This window comes from Protopterus annectens, chromosome 5.part1 (genome assembly GCF_019279795.1).
Source record: "Protopterus annectens isolate FY-2018-M chromosome 5.part1, PAN1.0, whole genome shotgun sequence".
Classification (NCBI taxonomy): domain Eukaryota; kingdom Metazoa; phylum Chordata; order Ceratodontiformes; family Protopteridae; genus Protopterus; species Protopterus annectens.
In genome coordinates, this window is record NC_056736.1 from 626134094 (window position 1) to 626155700 (window position 21607).

The 21607-nt window shown below is 40.2% G+C and overlaps 1 protein-coding gene across 1 annotated transcript in view; it reads right to left on the reverse strand.

Annotated features, from left to right (window-relative positions):
- Positions 1–21607, reverse strand: part of LOC122803568 (WD repeat-containing protein 49-like) — a 1120011-nt gene that overhangs the window by 776147 nt on the left and 322257 nt on the right. The window lies entirely within an intron of this gene.

Genomic DNA, 21607 nt, shown 5'->3' on the forward strand with positions numbered 1-21607 from the left:
AGGTCACCAAGGGGGCCTACTGCATTCTCCCCCTGACTCGTGCATGATCCTACACATGTGTCACGTTAAGATTGCTAGTGCCATGCCCATGTTCCTGGTCTGTACAGCTGTAAGCCTATCACCTTCTTCTCCAACAGGTGCCAACTATGAAGAGGGCTAGAGCAGTCCTGCCCTTACTGCATGAGTGAATGATGAATGTTCACTCTTATGTCCCTTCTTGCTGATTACACCAGCAGCCAGACTGCTACGTGATCTCAGATCATATGGGTTATAGTAAGGGCATTATTCCTCTAATGTCATGGAGCCAGAAGAGGGTAAGACTTGTTTTAACTCTAACTTTATATTACTAATGATAGTTTTTTTTTTAAATCAAGAAACATCTTTATTTAATTATCACTTATGACACAGACAATCATATACTTATATAGATGAAAACAAGCCATACTGACATATTTTCAGTTACAAACATCATACATCACCTACAATACTCTATGCAGCCATTGTCAGTTAAACATTACATAGCTCATTCAATTCCTGCTTTCCTTTAAACCTCATTCCTCCTCCAAAACCTTATTTTTGCATGTATTGTTCACACAATTCCCATTTTTTTCTAAATAATTTGCTCCTACCCTTTTCTAAAGATCCCGCTTTCAGTTATTTTATCTCTGTTACTATATTCCCTACTTCTAGCACAGTTGGTTTGAACTTTGATTTCCATTTTCTAGTAACTGCTTTTAATTTTTGGCATCCCCAGGATTAAACTCAGCAAGGGCTTACTATGTCCAGACAATTCTGATTCTGTATCAAAGCTCAAAAGAATAGTTTCCCCCATCATGTCTGCATAAATATGTGTATTGCTGAACCAATCTTTAGATGTAGCATTTGGTTTACAGCTATTGCCTTTGTTTTATCTTTATTAATTTTGCATCCCAAAATACTTGAAAACTGTCTTAGAAGATTCCACAATGATGACATGTCCTTTTCTGGTCTTATCAGGTATAAAATAATATCATCTGCAAATAAAGCCAACTTTTCATGACTAGCACACCTATTATATCCTTGAATTTCTGAGTCCCTTATATTATTTGCCAATGGTTCTAAATATAAACACAAATAACAAAGGGGAAAGAGGACATCCCTGCTTGGTTCCTTTGCTCAAACATAACTTATCAGAAAGGAACTCCCCCACTTTTATTTTTGCCTCTGATTCCTCATATATCTTCCTAATCAACCTTTTGACTACTGACCATAAAAGTCTACCATCATTTGGGACTTCCAATATGGCTGCACAATGAGTAACAGCTTAATTTCAGCTCCCAGTGTGAAAACAGAAACTTAGAAAAAAACAGCCAGTGAATTTGTCTTTCTGAGTAAATTTCAGTAACTGGCTAGTAGGTGCACTGCTTGGGTGCAAGCAAAAAAGAAATTTAGAAAACCTGAAAGAAAATCAATCACAAAAGATGAGAATAAAGCACACTGACTGGGAATAATCCTGCAGCTGTTCACCAAAAAGCAGGTCAAGCTCCAACTTTGGTGCAAGACATGGCTTCCAGTAATCAAGAAGAAAAAAAAAATAAGTCAAATTTGCTCAGAGCAGATTAAAATAACTGAAACACTGAAGGAGTATTTTAACTCAAATAACAAAAGGCTGGAGAAAATGTAAAAAGCTTTAAACAGATATTCAAATGAGGTGATAAAACTGCAAAAATCAGAGTCTGAAATGAAGAAAAGGCTGGCTGAATATGAAACTGCTCAAGAAGAGATGTTTCAAAAAATAATAGAATTAGAGGACAGAGCACGTGGGAAAAACCTGAGATTTTCTGATGTACCAGAGAAGCTGGAAGGAACAGACTGTATTAATTTTAAGAAAGCACAAATAAACAACGGGACTGGTATTCCACCGTAGGAGTTGCTAACTGAAAGAGCACACAGGTTCATAGGTTCATAGGTGTGTACTAGGCTAATGACCCTGGAGCCTTTACAAGCCTAGCCTATAGAAGTGCCTTGGCATCATGCTGCCCGACGTTAGTGCCCAGTGCCTCTATCAAGTAGAGCCACTGGAGTGATCCCTGGGGTGAACTTTCTATTTCCCATCCACTCATCAAGATTTCTCTTGAAGATGGCCAGTGAGGTGCTCTGCTTGACATGTATGGGAAGTCTGTTCCAGAGCATGGGTAGTCTCTGAGTTATGAACCTGTCCATCCAGCATGTTCTGTTGATTGTGGTAATGAGGTTGAGGTCTCTGGAGTGTGTGGTGTGGAAGGACTAGGATTTCTTTAGATGTAGCATTTCTAACAGAGCTGGGTCAGACATGACTTTGTAAGTCAAGCAGAGATCGCCTCTTAGTAGATGATATGAGACGGAGAATAGCTGGTGTTTTTTGAGTCTGTCCATGTAGGACATGTGTTTAAGCATAGGATCCTCTTCGTGAGGTACTTTTGTGGCCTTTCCAGCTGTTGCATGTGTCTAGTGAGGCACATGCCAAATGGAGCATTATACTCAATGACTGGTCTAATGAGGGGAGTAGAGAGAAATGATAACCTCTTTCTTCCTGGATGCAAAACCCTTGGTAATGAGATGTGCCACATTTTATTTATTTATTTATTTAACATTTGTTGACCGGGAAAGTCCGACTAGGTTCCACAGATCCTGTTTTCAGCGGAGGCCCAGGGAGAAATGCTCCAGAAGCATGTCTTTAGAATGTGGGAGGAAACCGGAGTACCCAGAGGAAACCCACGAGAAAGCAGGGAGAACATGCAAAATCCGCACAGAAGGCACCCCAGCCGAGAATCGAACCAGAGAACCTCTTGCTGTGAGGCGACAGCATTAACCGCTGCACCACTGCGCCGCCCGTATATAGAAGGACTTTCTGAGCACAGTGGCAATGTGGTGGTCAAAGGAGAGGTTGCTGTCAACCTGCGACCCGTATCTCTTATAATGTCTGTTTTTTGAGGGTTTTCACTAAAACAAAAGTTTTGTAAGATGTGATATGGGTTCAAATGGATATGAAATGAAACAACTGCATAACAAATTAACCTGACAAATATTAGTGTATGCATGTACCACAAAAGCTGGAACTAGACATTAATAAAAGCTGCTATACATTAACAGGTGGGGATAATAACTACTTAACATGAAGACAACACTTTCTATATTATCTTTGAATGTAAATGGTCTCACAAATATCTACAAGAATGAAAGAGTAGTAAACTATATTAAAAATGTAGAGTTCAAAAAGCTTTGCTACAGGAAATACAATTAAAAAGAACTGAGCATGTGAATCTATTTATTTATTTATTTATTGACATTTGTTAACCGGGTTAGTCCAACTGGGTTTTGGCCCATTTTCAGTGGAGACCCGAGGAGAAAAGCTCCAGAAATACATAATATCAATTTTGATAAAGAGAATAGTAATAAATCTCAGGTTACAGTCATACAGAATAGTAATAAAACTCAGGTTACAGTCATACAGAATAGTAATAAAACTCAGGTTACAGTCATACAGAATAGTAATAAAACTCAGGTTACAGTCATACAGAATAGTAATAAAACTCAGGTTACAGTCATACAGAATAGTAATAAAATCAGGTTACAGTCATACAGAATAGTAATAAAACCCAGGTTACATTCATACAGAATAGTAATAAAACTCAGGTTACAGCCATACAGAATAGTAATAAAACTCAGGTTACAGTCATACAGAATAGTAATAAAACTCAGGTTACAGTCATACAGAATAGCAATAAAACTCAGGTTACAGTCATACAGAATAGTAATAAAACTCAGGTTACAGTCATACAGAATAGTAATAAAACTCAGATTACATTCATACAGAATAGTAATAAAACTCAGGTTACATTCATACAGAATAGTAATAAAACTCAGGTTACATTCATACAGAATAGTAATAAACCTCAGGTTACATTCATACAGAATAGTAATAAACCTCAGGTTACATTCATACAGGATAGTAATAAACCTCAGGTTACATTCATACAGGATAGTACTAAACCTCAGGTTACAGTCATACAGGATAGTACTAAACCTCAGGTTACATTCATACAGGATAGTACTAAACCTCAGGTTACATTCATACAGGATAGTACTAAACCTCAGGTTACATTCATACAGAATAGTAATAAATCTCAGGTTACAGTCATACAGAATAGTAATAAATCTCAGGTTACATTCATACAGAATAGTAATAAAACTCAGGTTACATTCATACAGAATAGTAATAAAACTCAGGTTACAGTCATACAGAGTAGTAATAAAACTCAGGTTACAGTCATACAGAATAGTAATAAAACTCAGGTTACAGCCATACAGAATAGTAATAAAACTCAGGTTACAGCCATACAGAATAGTAATAAAACTCAGGTTACAGTCATACAGAATAGTAATAAAACTCAGGTTACAGTCATACAGAATAGTAATAAAACTCAGGTTACATTCATACAGAATAGTAATAAAACTCAGGTTACAGTCATACAGAATAGTAATAAAACTCAGGTTACAGTCATACAGAATAGTAATAAAACTCAGGTCACAGCCATACAGAATAGTAATAAAACTCAGGGTACAGCCATACAGAATAATAATAAAACTCAGGGTACAGCCATACAGAATAGTAATAAAACTCAGGGTACAGTCATACAGAATAGTAATAAAACTCAGGTTACAGTCATACAGAATAGTAATAAAACTCAGGTTACATTCATACAGAATAGTAATAAAACTCAGGTTACAGCCATACAGAAGAGTAATCAAACTCAGGTTACATTCATACAGAATAGTAATAAACCTCAGGTTACATTCATAGACAATAGTAATAAACCTCAGGTTACATTCATACAGAATAGTAATAAAACTCAGGTTACAGTCATACAGAATAGTAATAAAACTCATGTTACAGTCATACAGAATAGTAATAAAACTCAGGTTACATTCATACAGAATAGTAATAAAACACAGGTTACATTCATAGAGAATAGTAATAAAACTCAGGTTACAGTCATACAGAATAGTAATAAAACTCAGGTTACAGTCATACAGAATAGTAATAAAACTCAGGTTACATTCATAGAGAATAGTAATAAACCTCAGGTTACATTCATACAGAATAGTAATAAACCTCAGGTTACATTCATACACAATAGTAATAAACCTCAGGTTACATTCATAGAGAATAGTAATAAACCTCAGGTTACATTCATAGAGAATAGTAATAAACCTCAGGTTACATTCATACAGAATAGTAATAAAACTCAGGTTACAGTCATAGAGAATAGTAATAAAACTCAGGTTACAGTCATACAGAATAGTAATAAACCTCAGGTTACAGTCATACAGAATAGTGATAAACCTCAGGTTACAGTCATACAGAATAGTGATAAACCTCAGGTTACAGTCATACAGAATAGTGATAAACCTCAGGTTACATTCATACAGAATAGTGATAAACCTCAGGTTACATTCATAGAGATTAGTAATAAACCTCAGGTTACATTCATAGAGATTAGTAATAAACCTCAGGTTACATTCATACAGAATAGTAATAAACCTCAGGTTACAGTCATACAGAATAGTAATAAAACTCAGGTTACAGTCATACAGAATAGTAATAAAACTCAGGTTACAGCCATACAGAATAGTAATAAAACTCAGGTTACAGCCACACAGAATAGTAATAAACCTCAGGTTACATTCATACAGGATAGTAATAAACCTCAGGTCACATTCATACAGGATAGTAATAAACCTCAGGTCACAGTCATACAGGATAGTAATAAACCTCAGGTCACAGTCATACAGGATAGTAATAAACCTCAGGTCACATTCATACAGGATAGTAATAAAACTCAGGTCACAGTCATACAGGATAGTAATAAAACTCAGGTCACAGTCATACAGACTAGTAATAAAACTCAGGTCACAGTCATACAGACTAGTAATAAAACTCAGGTCACAGTCATACAGACTAGTAATAAACCTCAGGTTACATTCATACAGAATAGTAATAAAACTCAGGTTACAGTCATACAGAATAGTAATAAAACTCAGGTTACAGCCATACAGAATAGTAATAAACCTCAGGTTACAGTCATACAGGATAGTAATAAACCTCAGGTTACAGTCATACAGGATAGTAGTAAACCTCAGGTTACATTCATACAGGATAGTAATAAACCTCAGGTTACATTCATACAGAATAGTAATAAACCTCAGGTTACATTCATACAGAATAGTAATAAACCTCAGGTTACATTCATACAGAATAGTAATAAACCTCAGGTTACATTCATACAGGATAGTAATAAACCTCAGGTTACATTCATACAGGATAGTAATAAACCTCAGGTTACAGTCATACAGAATAGTAATAAAACTCAGGTTACAGTCATACAGAATAGTAATAAAACTCAGGTTACATTCATACAGAATAGTAATAAAACTCAGGTTACATTCATACAGAATAGTAATAAACCTCAGGTTACATTCATACAGAATAGTAATAAACCTCAGGTTACATTCATACAGGATAGTAATAAACCTCAGGTTACATTCATACAGGATAGTAATAAACCTCAGGTTACAGTCATACAGGATAGTAATAAACCTCAGGTTACATTCATACAGGATAGTACTAAACCTCAGGTTACATTCATACAGGATAGTACTAAACCTCAGGTTACATTCATACAGAATAGTAATAAATCTCAGGTTACAGTCATACAGAATAGTAATAAATCTCAGGTTACATTCATACAGAATAGTAATAAAACTCAGGTTACATTCATACAGAATAGTAATAAAACTCAGGTTACAGTCATACAGAGTAGTAATAAAACTCAGGTTACAGTCATACAGAGTAGTAATAAAACTCAGGTTACAGTCATACAGAGTAGTAATAAAACTCAGGTTACAGCCATACAGAATAGTAATAAAACTCAGGTTACAGCCATACAGAATAGTAATAAAACTCAGGTTACAGTCATACAGAATAGTAATAAAACTCAGGTTACAGTCATACAGAATAGTAATAAAACTCAGGTTACAGTCATACAGAATAGTAATAAAACTCAGGTCACAGCCATACAGAATAGTAATAAAACTCAGGGTACAGCCATACAGAATAGTAATAAAACTCAGGGTACAGCCATACAGAATAGTAATAAAACTCAGGGTACAGTCATACAGAATAGTAATAAAACTCAGGTTACAGTCATACAGAATAGTAATAAAACTCAGGTTACATTCATACAGAATAGTAATAAAACTCAGGTTACAGCCATACAGAAGAGTAATAAAACTCAGGTTACATTCATACAGAATAGTAATAAACCTCAGGTTACATTCATAGACAATAGTAATAAACCTCAGGTTACATTCATACAGAATAGTAATAAAACTCAGGTTACAGTCATACAGAATAGTAATAAAACTCATGTTACAGTCATACAGAATAGTAATAAAACTCAGGTTACATTCATACAGAATAGTAATAAAACACAGGTTACATTCATAGAGAATAGTAATAAAACTCAGGTTACAGTCATACAGAATAGTAATAAAACTCAGGTTACAGTCATACAGAATAGTAATAAAACTCAGGTTACATTCATAGAGAATAGTAATAAACCTCAGGTTACATTCATACAGAATAGTAATAAACCTCAGGTTACATTCATAGACAATAGTAATAAACCTCAGGTTACATTCATAGAGAATAGTAATAAACCTCAGCTTACATTCATACAGAATAGTAATAAAACTCAGGTTACAGTCATAGAGAATAGTAATAAAACTCAGGTTACAGTCATACAGAATAGTAATAAAACTCAGGTTACATTCATACAGAATAGTAATAAAACTCAGGTTACATTCATACAGAATAGTAATAAAACTCAGGTTACAGTCATACAGAATAGTGATAAACCTCAGGTTACAGTCATACAGAATAGTGATAAACCTCAGGTTACAGTCATACAGAATAGTGATAAACCTCAGGTTACAGTCATACAGAATAGTGATAAACCTCAGGTTACATTCATACAGAATAGTGATAAACCTCAGGTTACATTCATAGAGATTAGTAATAAACCTCAGGTTACATTCATAGAGATTAGTAATAAACCTCAGGTTACATTCATACAGAATAGTAATAAACCTCAGGTTACAGTCATACAGAATAGTAATAAAACTCAGGTTACAGCCATACAGAATAGTAATAAAACTCAGGTTACAGCCATACAGAATAGTAATAAACCTCAGGTCACATTCATACAGGATAGTAATAAACCTCAGGTCACAGTCATACAGGATAGTAATAAACCTCAGGTCACAGTCATACAGGATAGTAATAAACCTCAGGTCACAGTCATACAGGATAGTAATAAAACTCAGGTCACAGTCATACAGGATAGTAATAAAACTCAGGTCACAGTCATACAGACTAGTAATAAAACTCAGGTCACAGTCATACAGACTAGTAATAAAACTCAGGTCACAGTCATACAGACTAGTAATAAACCTCAGGTTACATTCATACAGACTAGTAATAAACCTCAGGTTACATTCATACAGAATAGTAATAAACCTCAGGTTACAGCCATACAGAATAGTAATAAACCTCAGGTTACAGCCATACAGGATAGTAATAAACCTCAGGTTACAGTCATACAGGATAGTAATAAACCTCAGGTTACATTCATACAGGATAGTAATAAACCTCAGGTTACATTCATACAGGATAGTAATAAAACTCAGGTCACAGTCATACAGGATAGTAATAAAACTCAGGTCACAGTCATACAGACTAGTAATAAAACTCAGGTCACAGTCATACAGACTAGTAATAAAACTCAGGTCACAGTCATACAGACAAGTAATAAAACTCAGGTCACAGCCATACAGACTAGTAATAAAACTCAGGTCACAGCCATACAGACTAGTAATAAAACTCAGGTTACATTCATACAGAATAGTAATAAACCTCAGGTTACAGTAATACAGAATAGTAATAAAACTCAGGTCACAGCCATACAGAATAGTAATAAAACTCAGGTCACAGCCATACAGACTAGTAATAAAACTCAGGTTACAGTCATACAGAATAGTAATAAAACTCAGGTTACAGCCATACAGCATAGTAATAAAACTCAGGTTACAGCCATACAGCATAGTAATAAAACTCAGGTTACAGCCATACAGAATAGTAATAAACCTCAGGTTACAGCCATACAGAATAGTAATAAACCTCAGGTCACAGTCATGCAGAATAGTAATAAACCTCAGGTCACAGTCATGCAGAATAGTAATAAACCTCAGGTCACAGTCATGCAGAATAGTAATAAACCTCAGGTCACATTCATACAGGATAGTAATAAACCTCAGGTCACAGTCATACAGGATAGTAATAAACCTCAGGTCACAGTCATACAGGATAGTAATAAAACTCAGGTCACAGTCATACAGGATAGTAATAAAACTCAGGTCACAGCCATACAGGATAGTAATAAAACTCAGGTCACAGCCATACAGACTAGTAATAAAACTCAGGTCACAGCCATACAGACTAGTAATAAAACTCAGGTCACAGCCATACAGACTAGTAATAAAACTCAGGTTACAGCCATACAGACTTGTAATAAAACTCAGGTTACAGTGATACAGACTAGTAATAAACCTCAGGTTACAGCCATACAGACTAGTAATAAACCTCAGGTTACAGCCATACAGCATAGTAATAAACCTCAGGTTACAGCCATACAGCATAGTAATAAACCTCAGGTTACAGTCATACAGGATAGTAATAAACCTCAGGTTACATTCATACAGGATAGTAATAAACCTCAGGTTACATTAATAGTAATAAAACTCAGGTTACAGTCATACAGAATAGTAATAAAACTCAGGTTACAGTCATACAGAATAGTAATAAAACTCAGGTTACAGCCATACAGAATAGTAATAAAACTCAGGTTACAGCCATAGAGCATAGTAATAAAACTCAGGTTACAGCCATACAGCATAGTAATAAAACTCAGGTTACAGCCATACAGAATAGTAATAAAACTCAGGTCACAGTCATACAGGATAGTAATAAACCTCAGGTCACATTCATACAGGATAGTAATAAATTTCAGGTCACAGTCATACAGGATAGTAATAAATCTCAGGTCACAGTCATACAGGATAGTAATAAATCTCAGGTCACAGTCATACAGGATAGTAATAAATCTCAGGTCACAGTCATACAGAATAGTAATAAAACTCAGGTCACAGTCATACAGACTAGTAATAAAACTCAGGTCACAGTCATACAGACTAGTAATAAAACTCAGGTCACAGCCATACAGAATAGTAATAAAACTCAGGTTACATTCATACAGAATAGTAATAAAACTCAGGTTACAGTCATACAGAATAGTAATAAAACTCAGGTTACAGTCATACAGAATAGTAATAAACCTCAGGTTACAGCCATACAGCATAGTAATAAACCTCAGGTTACAGCCATACAGAATAGTAATAAACCTCAGGTTACAGCCATACAGAATAGAAATAAACCTCAGGTTACAGTCATACAGGATAGTAATAAACCTCAGGTTACAGTCATACAGGATAGTAATAAACCTCAGGTTACAGTCATACAGGATAGTAATAAAACTCAGGTTACATTCATACAGAATAGTAATAAAACTCAGGTTACAGTCATACAGAATAGTAATAAAACTCAGGTTACATTCATAGAGGTATCAAATACACGTAAGTAGACAATACAAAAAATACAAAAAATATTATTATGCTATACTTTTTTTTATAGAACTGTAAATAAGGTGTGAAGGGGTAAAGTTTTCATTGCTTTAAAGGGTGTATTAGGGAGGAGGGGAACTAGGTAGGGTCGTGGAATTTGATAAAGAATGTTTTTCAGCATGGTTATTTAACAGTATATCCGGGACAAAGGAAAAGGGCAGTACTTACATATACTTATATACTTACATTAACTGCAAGAGGAGCTCCAATAGTGAAAGAAGAGGATAATAAAGATAATAATAGTACATTTGCAGTACTAAGGGGCTACTGGCAAAGGAGGATTACACAGGCATGTACTTATATTCCACCCAAAACTGCTATAATGGAGATTAAGTAAATTCTAGGAAAAATAATCAGCTTTCAGCAGGGAATTTTACTTATAGGTGGGGACTGAAAGTTGATTTGCAGCAGTGAGGATGTATCTAGGAGGGCTACAAGGGAAAATATAGGAAAAGAGGGCAAATTTTTGAAAAAAACTTATGAAAATATTTGGCATGGAAGATGCGAATTTGGTGATAGGTGTCCAAAGTGAATTTACCTATTATTCCCCAAGATAGAAAGGCTGAGCTAGCCTAGACAGAACTTATATTTCACATGAGCATGTGTATCCAATAACTATTTCAGGTCACGCACCAATAACAACTAAAATAAAATGAGACACTAGCGCTTTCTAACCTATCTGTTGAGAAGAGAGGAATTTAAGGAATGGGTAGTGGAAATTATCCGAGAGTTATTAGAAAAAAACAGACAATTCTTGTAAATATATAGCTAGAGAGTGAGATAAAATTAAAGTGGAATTTAAAAATAGAGGGAAGTGAAAGAGAGATATGGTTAAGTAACAAGAATTATTTAGAGGGAGTGACAATTTTTTTAAACACTTTTATTGAATTATCACTTGTGACATAGCTATATTTACATTTATATAAAAGTAATCAAACTGTATTAACAAGTTAAAATTAACAAACATTATGCTTCACATATATTGCTATTGTATATAACTTAAGCAACATTACATAACTTAGCCAATTCCTTTTCCCCTTTTTTTAAACAAGAAACATCTTTATTAAACCATCACTTACGACATAGGCAATCATACATTTATATACATGAAAACAAACCACACCGGCAAAATCCTAGTGGCAAGCATTTTACATCACACACCATACTTATACACTCCCAGCTGCAAACATTATACATCACATATAATATACTCAATCATTTTCATTCAAACATTATATAGCTGATTTAAGTCCTACCTTCTTTTAAACCTCATTCCTCCCCTGTATGTTTTATTCCCATAATTTCCATTTTTCCTATGTAGTTTGCTCCTACGTTTTTCTAAAAATCTCAGTTATTGTTGTATCTGTTACTATATTCACTACTTCTAATATAGCTGGTTTAGATTTTGATTTCCATTTTCTAGCAATTGCTTTTTTTGGCAGCCACCATAATTTGAGACAGCTGAGAAAAATCATCTCCCTTGTCACACTAATCTGCCCACCTAGCATCTCCAACAGTGCATCGTGCAGGGAATCCTTAAAGTCTGCCAACTCATTGCAATCCCAGAAAATATGCTCTCAGTTACCTCTTTCTTCCCCATCACATCTTCTACATTTACTATCTACCTGATGAAAAATTCTCTGGAGTTTACTTGAGGTATAAATATATCTATGTAAACATTTCCAAGAAAAATCCTAAATCTTCTAGATTTTGTTGCATATTTGGGAGGCATACATATATCCTCCCATTGTTTCTTTGTGAATTGCTTATCCAATCTCTATTCCCAATACTTTCCAATCTCCTCTGATTGATTCTTATAGTTATCATGCAATATTTTATATGGTCTACTAATTATTCCTTTTTTAATGGCAGCTTCTGTTCTAAATTCTATTAAAATCTCTACCAGTACTGGCCTTTCATTTAGAACTCCCCATTTCTTTCTCTTGGCCTATACTTTGATATTAATCCTTGATAGGGAAAGCAATCGCTAACATGCAGTCCAAATAAATTCTTGGCATCTTCCCATTCTATCATCTTTCCCTGACTATTTATTTGCTCCTAATACCTTGGTTTCTTTGCCAGCTTTCTCCAATATGTTCCAGCCCCTCTTGCCTATTGTCTATATCCCAAATTACAGTCATCTCTATCAGCAGAATCTTCTTTCTTCATTCCTGTGTTGGCTTAGTTCTTAGAATACTTTCTGCTACTTTATGGATGCAATATTCTGCATAATTTGTGTTATTTTCCTTAAAGGCCTGCATCCAAAATACAGCCTGTATGAAAATATCAATTTCTTGCTCAAACACTCCCCAAAGCTAAGCAATATTATTATCAAACATCAGCTGTCTAGGTCTGTGAAATCCTTCTGCCATAATAACAAAGTTTGTTTAAATATACGCATAGACCATATACTTGTAATTATGCTCAAATGTACAACAATCTCCCTGAAAAGGCTACACTTTAACACTGCAAACACTGCGAACACTCTGGACACTTCGGATACCTCGAAAAGTTTCATTTAATGCAAAAAAGTAGTACATTGGTGAAAAAATGTGGTCGTTCTATCCTTTTCAAACATTTTAACACTTCAGAAATTATTTCAAACACTTTCACATTTATTTTGAATACTTTTATCAGTATATTGCAATTTCAGACATTTCATTTACCTTGGTAATTTATTTTGAACATTTTTAATGTTTTGCCAAATAAGTGGCAACTGAAAAATCACTTAAACAAGTTTAAGTACCTTTGAATAACTGCTGACCTGCTTGAGAGTTAGTTCCTGTATATTCCTCAACTTCTAACTTTGTGCCTCATGATTTGTGAGTTGCTTCACTTTAGATCCCATTCTGACACCATGTCACACATCTCTTGTACTCAAATGAGACACTGAGGCACTCTGATTGGGTTCAAGTTGTTTATTGTACATAAACACATAAGCAGTTTTAACTGGAACATATATTTAGGCTAACTTTTAGTTATGTACTTACCATAACTTTAGATGTATGGGATCCATCTCGCCTACATTCTCTACAGATGGGTTCGGAGCCGATCCTCGGCTCCGACTCAGCTGCTATACAATAGAACGCAGTCTCTTATTGCCTGAGTTACCTCGTATCCCAGGATGCACCACTACTGCTTCCCCAGATCTTGTTTGTCCGCACACATGCACACAGAAGTAGACTATTGTTATAACATTCTCAGGTCTTTCAAGAGAGGAAAGAAGTTCAATTTCGGATCGTCCGGTCTCTTCTGGTCTACGAGGCAGGGGGAAGGAGGGTGGGTTATTAGGAATGTAGGCGAGATGGATCCCATACATCTAAAGTTATGGTAAGTACATAACTAAAAGATGTAATGTGATCCTATCTCGCCTACATTCTCTACAGATGGGACAGCGTCCCTAGCACCTAATTCCTGGGTGGCTCACTGGAAAACACTCCTGAGAACCGTGGAACCGAAGGAAGCTCGACCCCTAGATGCCACATCCAATTTGTAGTGAGAAATAAAGGTGTGTGGAGAAGACCACGTAGCAGCCGCACAAATGTCACTAATAGAGAGCTTGGAATGAAAGGCTGCCGAAGTGGCCATAGCCCTAGTAGAATGAGCTTTCACTGGAACTATAAGCTCCTTATTTGAAATGAGATAAATATGACTGATACAGTCTCTGATCCACTTGGCAATAGTGACTTTTGTGACGGCTTTGCCTAATTTACTATCCGAAAAGGACACAAACAGTTGATCTGATTTTCGTGCTTGGTGTGTCCTATCCAAATAGAAACGTAATTGTCTGTGCACGTCCAAGCTGTGAAAAGTATATTCAGCTCTGTTTGAATACTTAGGGAAAAAGACCGGTAGTTCCAGTGATTGTTGCAAACAAAAGTTAGAACAAACCTTTGGTATAAAGGATGGGTTTGGTCTAAGAGATACTCTATCCTTGTGAAATACCAGGTATGGTGGTTTGACACATAGGGCTTGAAGTTCTGAAACTCGCCTGGCTGATGTAATAGCAACTAGAAGAGCAGTCTTCCAAGAAAGAAAGAAACTTTAAGTCACAGGTTGCTGCCGGCTCAAAAGGAGATGAGGTTAATGCACCTAACACCACGTTAAGGTCCCACGGTGGTGCAGGTTGAGATATAGGGGGCCGTAGAAGCCAAGCTCCTTTAATAAAAGCTTTGCACAACTTGTTGCTCATTAAAGGTGGTTCTACGCCCTCATGAAAATTGGAAATAGCAGCCAATTGAACTTTGATGGTAGACACCGAACAACCTTGGTTGAACAGGGAAGCTAAAAACTTCAGTACCTTTGACACCGAGGCTGTCATAGAGTCTAATCCTCGGAGTTGGGCCCAAATAGCAAACCTCTTCCATTTATTGCTATACATCTTTTTAGTAGAAGTCTTGTGGGCCGAAGACAAAATATGCATGACTTCAGGGGTGAAAGAATGGCTCCTAATTATGGTTGGAAGAGGAGTAGCCAAGCTGCTAACTTCAATGAATGGAGGGACTGGTGGAGCTGCCCTGACTGATGCGTCAAGAGGTCCGGAACTTGGTCCAGGAACCAGGGACCCTCCAATGCATATTTGTGAAGAAAGGGGAACCAGACTTGACGAGGCCAGTATGGGGCGATTAGTATCATTTTGCTTCCCAAGCGAATCGCCTTCTGAATCACCTTGGGGAGAAGGGGAACCGGTGGAAAAGCGTATAGCAGACCGGGGGGCCAAACGTGGACTAGAGCGTCCTTGGGGATCTCCCCCGGAGCTGGGGTGAGAGTGAAGAACTGCTGGCATTTCGCGTTGAGGGGACTTGCAAAGAGATTGCAACAAGGAACTCCCCATCTCGTGAAAATCTGCGCTACCACTCTGTCGTTCAAGGACCACTCATGAGGGGAGAGAATAGTTCTGCTCAGTCTGTCGGCTATCACGTTGGATCTCCCCGGAATGTGCGTTGCCACTAGGAAACGGTTGGTAGCAATCGCCCAATCCCATACCTTCATGGACTCTCTGCAAAGGGGGTAAGACCTGGTCCCTCCTTGCTTGTTTAAGTACCAGACTACCGACATGTTGTCGGACTGAATAGCAATCGTACCCTGGGGGAGGTGATCGTGCAGTGCTTGCAACGCTAAAAGCACCGCCCTCATTTCCAGGATATTGATGTGGAGAAGACTCTCGTCGGTGTGCCACGTGCCTTGGACCGACCTGTCCAGATAATGTCCCCCCCATCCTGTCTGGGAGGCGTCCGTAGTCAACGTGGCAGAGGGGAATGGGGGAACGAAGGGTCACCCTAGATTCAGGTTGGAGGGAAGAAGCCACCAATGAAGATCCTGTTTGCACGTCTCTGTGATCAATATGTGGTGACTGAGGGGAAGGTCTTGATAAGACCACTGGACTGATAGGAGCCACTGGAGTATCCTCATATGCAACCTTGCCAAGGGGACCAGAAGAATGGTGGCTGCCATGGAACCCAACAGCTGCAGGACCATTCTCGCTGGAGCACGACGTCTGAGGAGTAACGCCTGAACCTGAAACTTCAGCGTTGCTATCCTTTCCGCGGGAAGATAGACTCGCATCTGCCTTGAGTCTATTTCTGCACCAATAAACAGAATACGCTGAGATGGCAGCAATACAGATTTTGACCAATTGAAGGTGATTCCTAAGGAGTTGCCTAGAGTGATAGTGGCTGCTAGAGTTTCCAAGAGTAGATGCCTGGAGGTGGCAGTTAGGAGCCAGTCGTCTAGGTATGGAAACACCTGGAATCCTAGACTTCTCAGGTGAGCAGTCACGACCGCCAAACATTTGGTGAACACCCTGGGGGCTGTAGTGAGACCAAAGGGCAGTGCTCGGAACTGGAAATGACTGTCTCCTAGGCTGAAGCGTAAGTGTCTCCTCGACGCCTGATCTATCAGAATGTGATAGTAGGCGTCTTTGAGATCTATGGAGCACATCCAAACACCTTTCTCCAAAAGCGGGAGAATGGATTGCAAGGTGACCATTCGGAATTTGGACTTTTTCACAAATTGGTTTAACTTGCTGAGATCCAAAATGGGCCTCAAGTCCCCGGTCTTTTTTGGTACCAAAAAGAATCTTGAGTAAGTCCCTGATCTGGCCTGGTCTGCGGGGACAGGTTGGATGACTCCTTTTTGAAGCAGCTTCGATATTTCGCTGGCTGCATGATCCCGTTGACTGGGTGGCGGGTCCAGGATTCTTTGGACTGGTGGGGGGGGTTGAGAGAAGGGAATGGTGTAACCTCCGGCGATGATTCGAAGCACCCATTGGTCCTGAGTGATATTTTCCCAGGCCTTTAGGTGTCTCGAAAAATTACCCCCGACTGGCTCCGGAGCTGCACAGTCGGGTACTCCTTCAGGGATGCTGGAAGGAGGAGGAGCCACGAAAGGACTCACGGTCTCCAGTGTTGCGGGGGCCTCCGCCACCTCTGGGACGGCGTCTCCCTGAAAAATTTCCCCCAACTCTGCCTCTAGAAGGGGAATCACTCTGCTGTGATGAGTAAGGCTTTTGAGACTTACGGAACCACATTTTCCCTCCTCTTCGAGCCTTGGGATAAGGTCTGAAGGGAGTGGAAAACCGGGCCCCTATGGCAGTTAAAGTCTTACCCTCCTGTTCGCAGCGAGTCAAAGAGTCCTTTACCTTGGGTCCAAACAGTGAGGACCCATCAAAGGGGGCATCGGCAAAGGAAGACTTAAAGGCCTCCGCAAAGTGACACAGGCGTAGCCAGGCTTGTCTCCGTAGAGCAACACCTGTTCCCGCCGCTCTGCTCGCTCCTTCGGCTGCATAAGAAATGAGCCTCATGGATGAGTTGGATAACGAGGACAGGGTAGCCAACTGGGAGTTAACCGTCTGGGCCAACTGCTCAGGTAAGTTACCAGAGAGGGTATCCGAAAGCTCCTTGACCAGATCCCTCTGCAGTCTCGTGAAATGCATCAAGTAGTTCAGAGACCTTAATGTAAAGGTCGCTGAAGAAAGGGTACACTTCCCGTACCAATCCATGCTCCTAGACTCCTTATTAGGAGGATGGACGGACATTGAAACCTCTGCCACATTCAAGAGAAAGTCCTTATCCGGGGGAGCCGAAAGGAATTTATTGGGGCGAGCTGGCACCGGTTCAACAGAATCCGGGTGTTCCCACGCCCTTCGAGAGATCAAATCCAGAAGCTCATCGAAGGGCTGAGCCCTGAAGGCCTTGAGGAAAACCGACTCCTCAGCAGAAGGGGGTTTGGACTGCCAGTCGCCTCGTTGCTTAAGGATCTCCAAGATGTCCGCAAAGGACACATCATCCGAGGACGACTTGGGGGACCCTTCCGCATCATTGAGGTCGGTATCTGAGGTGAGAGACTCATCAGGGGAGTCGACGTGTTTCCTCTTACACTGTTTCTTCCTCGGAGGTTCCTCCGAAAGCGTTTCGGAGGGACCTCCAGGAAGAAGGGAACCCCCAATGGGGGTGACCTCAGGCCCAGGGGCTTCGCTGTCATGAGACAGGGGGATTGCAAAGGCGCCAGTCTCCATGCCAAGGGAAGGTGGTGGTGAGATGGTAGAAGTGGCCACAGAGGATTTGGCCAAGGCACTCCTCATGGCCTCGAAGGCGGGACCCCCAGAGTCCTGGGATGGTTCAACCCCCGAGGCCACAACAGCAGTCGGAACCCCCGCAGCCGACGCACCGAGAGGGAGGCTCGGAACCGAAAGGATCGGTCCCGAAGCGTCCCCCCCGGGGCTGACAGAGGAGGTCCGCGTACCGAACCCCGACCCAAAGGACGGGGTTGGAGTTAGGGTCGGAGCCGACCCGACAACCTCCACCGGCTCCACCAACACGGACTCCAATGGCACCGAAGCTGTTGGAGGAGGAACCGAGATAACAGGATGGGAAATCAGCTCCGGAGCCGACTAGGCTGGAGCCGAGATCAACTTTGCAAAGACCGGAGACTGAAAAAGCCTTTGAAGCACCCTGTCTAAATCCGAATCGGACATCCTTGATGACCGAGAAGAGACCGACCGGGTCCGAGTCGACTTCTCCGCCGGCTCCGAAAGTCTGGGGGACCGGCTCCGTATGGGTTCGAGAAGTATCGGCGCCGAGGGAGATTCCACTACCACTCCAATTTCCCTCTGAGCCGATGTGGACTTCGGCACCGAAGGGGAAGAGTCTGAGCGGGCAACCCCCATCGGCTCCGAAGGCAGTGGAGCCGATGGAGATGACTCGCCTCTCGACGCCCGAGCTCTCGACTCCGAAGCCAGAGGAGTCGAGGCTGGAGACATCGAGGCAGACCGTTCCGCCCTCGGCTCCGAAGTCCGTGGAGCCGACGGAGAAGCCTGCCGCGACTTTTTAGCTGCCGGATCCGACGGGCTGGTCGGAGCCGAAGACTTTTTCTTCCTCGAAGGTGAAGAAGAAGAAGATAGGGCTTCCTCAAAGGAAGGGGTAATAAGCCCTTTCAAAATTAACTTATTTTTCCTCTCTTGGAGGACACGAGAGGAAAAAGCGTGGGAAACGCTACAGGATTCTTGGAGGTGCTTCGGGCCCAGACAGTAGACACACAAAGAATGGTCGTCTGTAATGGACATTTTATAACTACATTTTGAACATCTTTTAAACCCTGGTGGTCTATGTTCCTTCGACATGGCTATATCTAACTACAAACACACTGACTACCAAAAAACTACACAAAGACAGCCTAGACTCTAACTGAAATGCCTAGGATAGGGCCAGGCCCCTCTAACTTAAACGGGACTGCTTAAGTACCACAAAAAACACAATTTTACCACAAAAAATATCAAATACACAGTCACACAACAATAAGTAGCTGTTAAAACAGCTTTTGGGTAAGTTTTAACAAAAAAACTAGACAGAAAAAATCTGACTAAGAGGCACTTAGCTCAGCCAAGTCCAAGACCACGTCTATGCTTGAGAAGCGGCAAACGAGATCTGGGGAAGCAGTAGTGGTGCATCCTGGGATACGAGGTAACTCAGCCAATAAGAGACTGCGTTCTATTGTATAGCGGCCAAGTCGGAGCCGAGGATCGGCTCCGAACCCATCTGTAGAGAATGTAGGCGAAATAGGATCACATTACATCTGACTCATTACTTCAAACACACTCAAATGTGCATCTCATGTCATGCCTGCATTCACTCTGACTGACTATACAAAATGGCACCAATCTTGCAAGTGCTCAGTAACTTATATGCATGTGCTATCTAGCTACAGTGGCTGACTACGTACAATATACACAATGATCTACACGGACCATGGAAGGATGCTTGGACCTGTGCTTAGGGTGCCAGTGGGGAAAGTTTTCTTTCCCCTAAATGAGTAAGAATAAAATCATCAGAGCAGTAGACTCCAGGACATGTCAGACAACTACCTAGTAACCAAGAAAGCATCAAGTAAAAGTGGACTAGATGCCCATCCAGAAGAAGCAACTACTGTCAAACTTAGAATCCAGCAGAAAGCTGTTAACTCATTCCTCAAGGTGGATGGATGTAGCCAGACTGACCAGCCCAAGTACATATCTGCATCCACTGCCCTAGTCAAAGCATCCACCACAATAATAAACACACAAAGAGGTGTGGCAGTGCTATCTTGGCACTGTCCAGGTTGAAGGCATGAGCATGTCTGATCACATACTAAGGGAGGATCTTTAGAATGGCCATGACTCATCTCATTAGGAAACATGGGAATCTGGACAGGTAAGCTGCACATCCAAGGGCTCCAAGTCCAAACACTGCTGAAGAATGTACCTTAATGATAATTGTGTGTGTGTGTGTGTGTGTGTGTGTGTGTGTGTGTGTGTGTGTGTGTGTGCGTATGTCTGTCCATCTCTCTCTCTTTCTCTCACACCACCTTGTTCACCAGTTGTGCTTCGGCTGTTTAAAGGCTCATGGAATACAGAGTCCCAAACATGACCACTGAGAGGTCAGCCTCAGGGTTGGAAGACAAAAATCTCACTTTAATCTGCCAGAGAGCAGCAGCAGGTATCAGTCTGCTGGCAGCAGCAAAGTCAGAGCACTTCCAGACTTGCCTGATGATCTTGATGCTCAGAGAAGGACACTAACCCAGGCCAGCCCCATGCCATATACAAGCAACAGTCCAAATCTAACTTTTCCTCTTTAAATAGGGCACCACCCCACAAGAAGCCAGAGGAGTTCCAGTGACTCTAATGCTTCAGCCATCTCAGAAATGAAAACTCCAATGCTTGACTTCAGTAGGGAACCAACACTGGAAGAAACCCTGAGCTCCCATGACTCCGGAGTTTATACTGCACTAGTCCTCACTGTAGCATGGATATGTGATTGGCAAGTGAAGGGAGTCAAGTTGAACATGGCAGCACATGACAGGAGAAAGCACTGGCCTGGACACTGGCATCTAACAGCAATCTTTATAGAGGAAGTCCCATACCTGCATCTCCAGACTGCACTGAGGCAAACACTCAATCTCTTATGCCTGGTTCTTGGGCCCTATTATACCCTCGTCCTTTTACTCCTCATCACCACATGCTGATCATTTCAGATGGACTGCGGGACAGGCTTTAGGAGATAGACTCCTGTGCCCTAGGTACACTGGATCCCTAACCTGATAGTTCAGGAGTCCCATCTATATAATCAAGCTCTGCAGACAAAGAATTGGGCAGATTAACTAAGGGAAGGATGACATGAATACCGAGAATGAACCCTACCCCCACACACACATCCATAGGAGTTGGCGGTGGTGTGTGTGTGGAAGCAAAGGATAAGAGCAGATCCAAACAGACCAAATGAACCTATCCCAGGTGGCAACAGCCCCTTCTAATTCT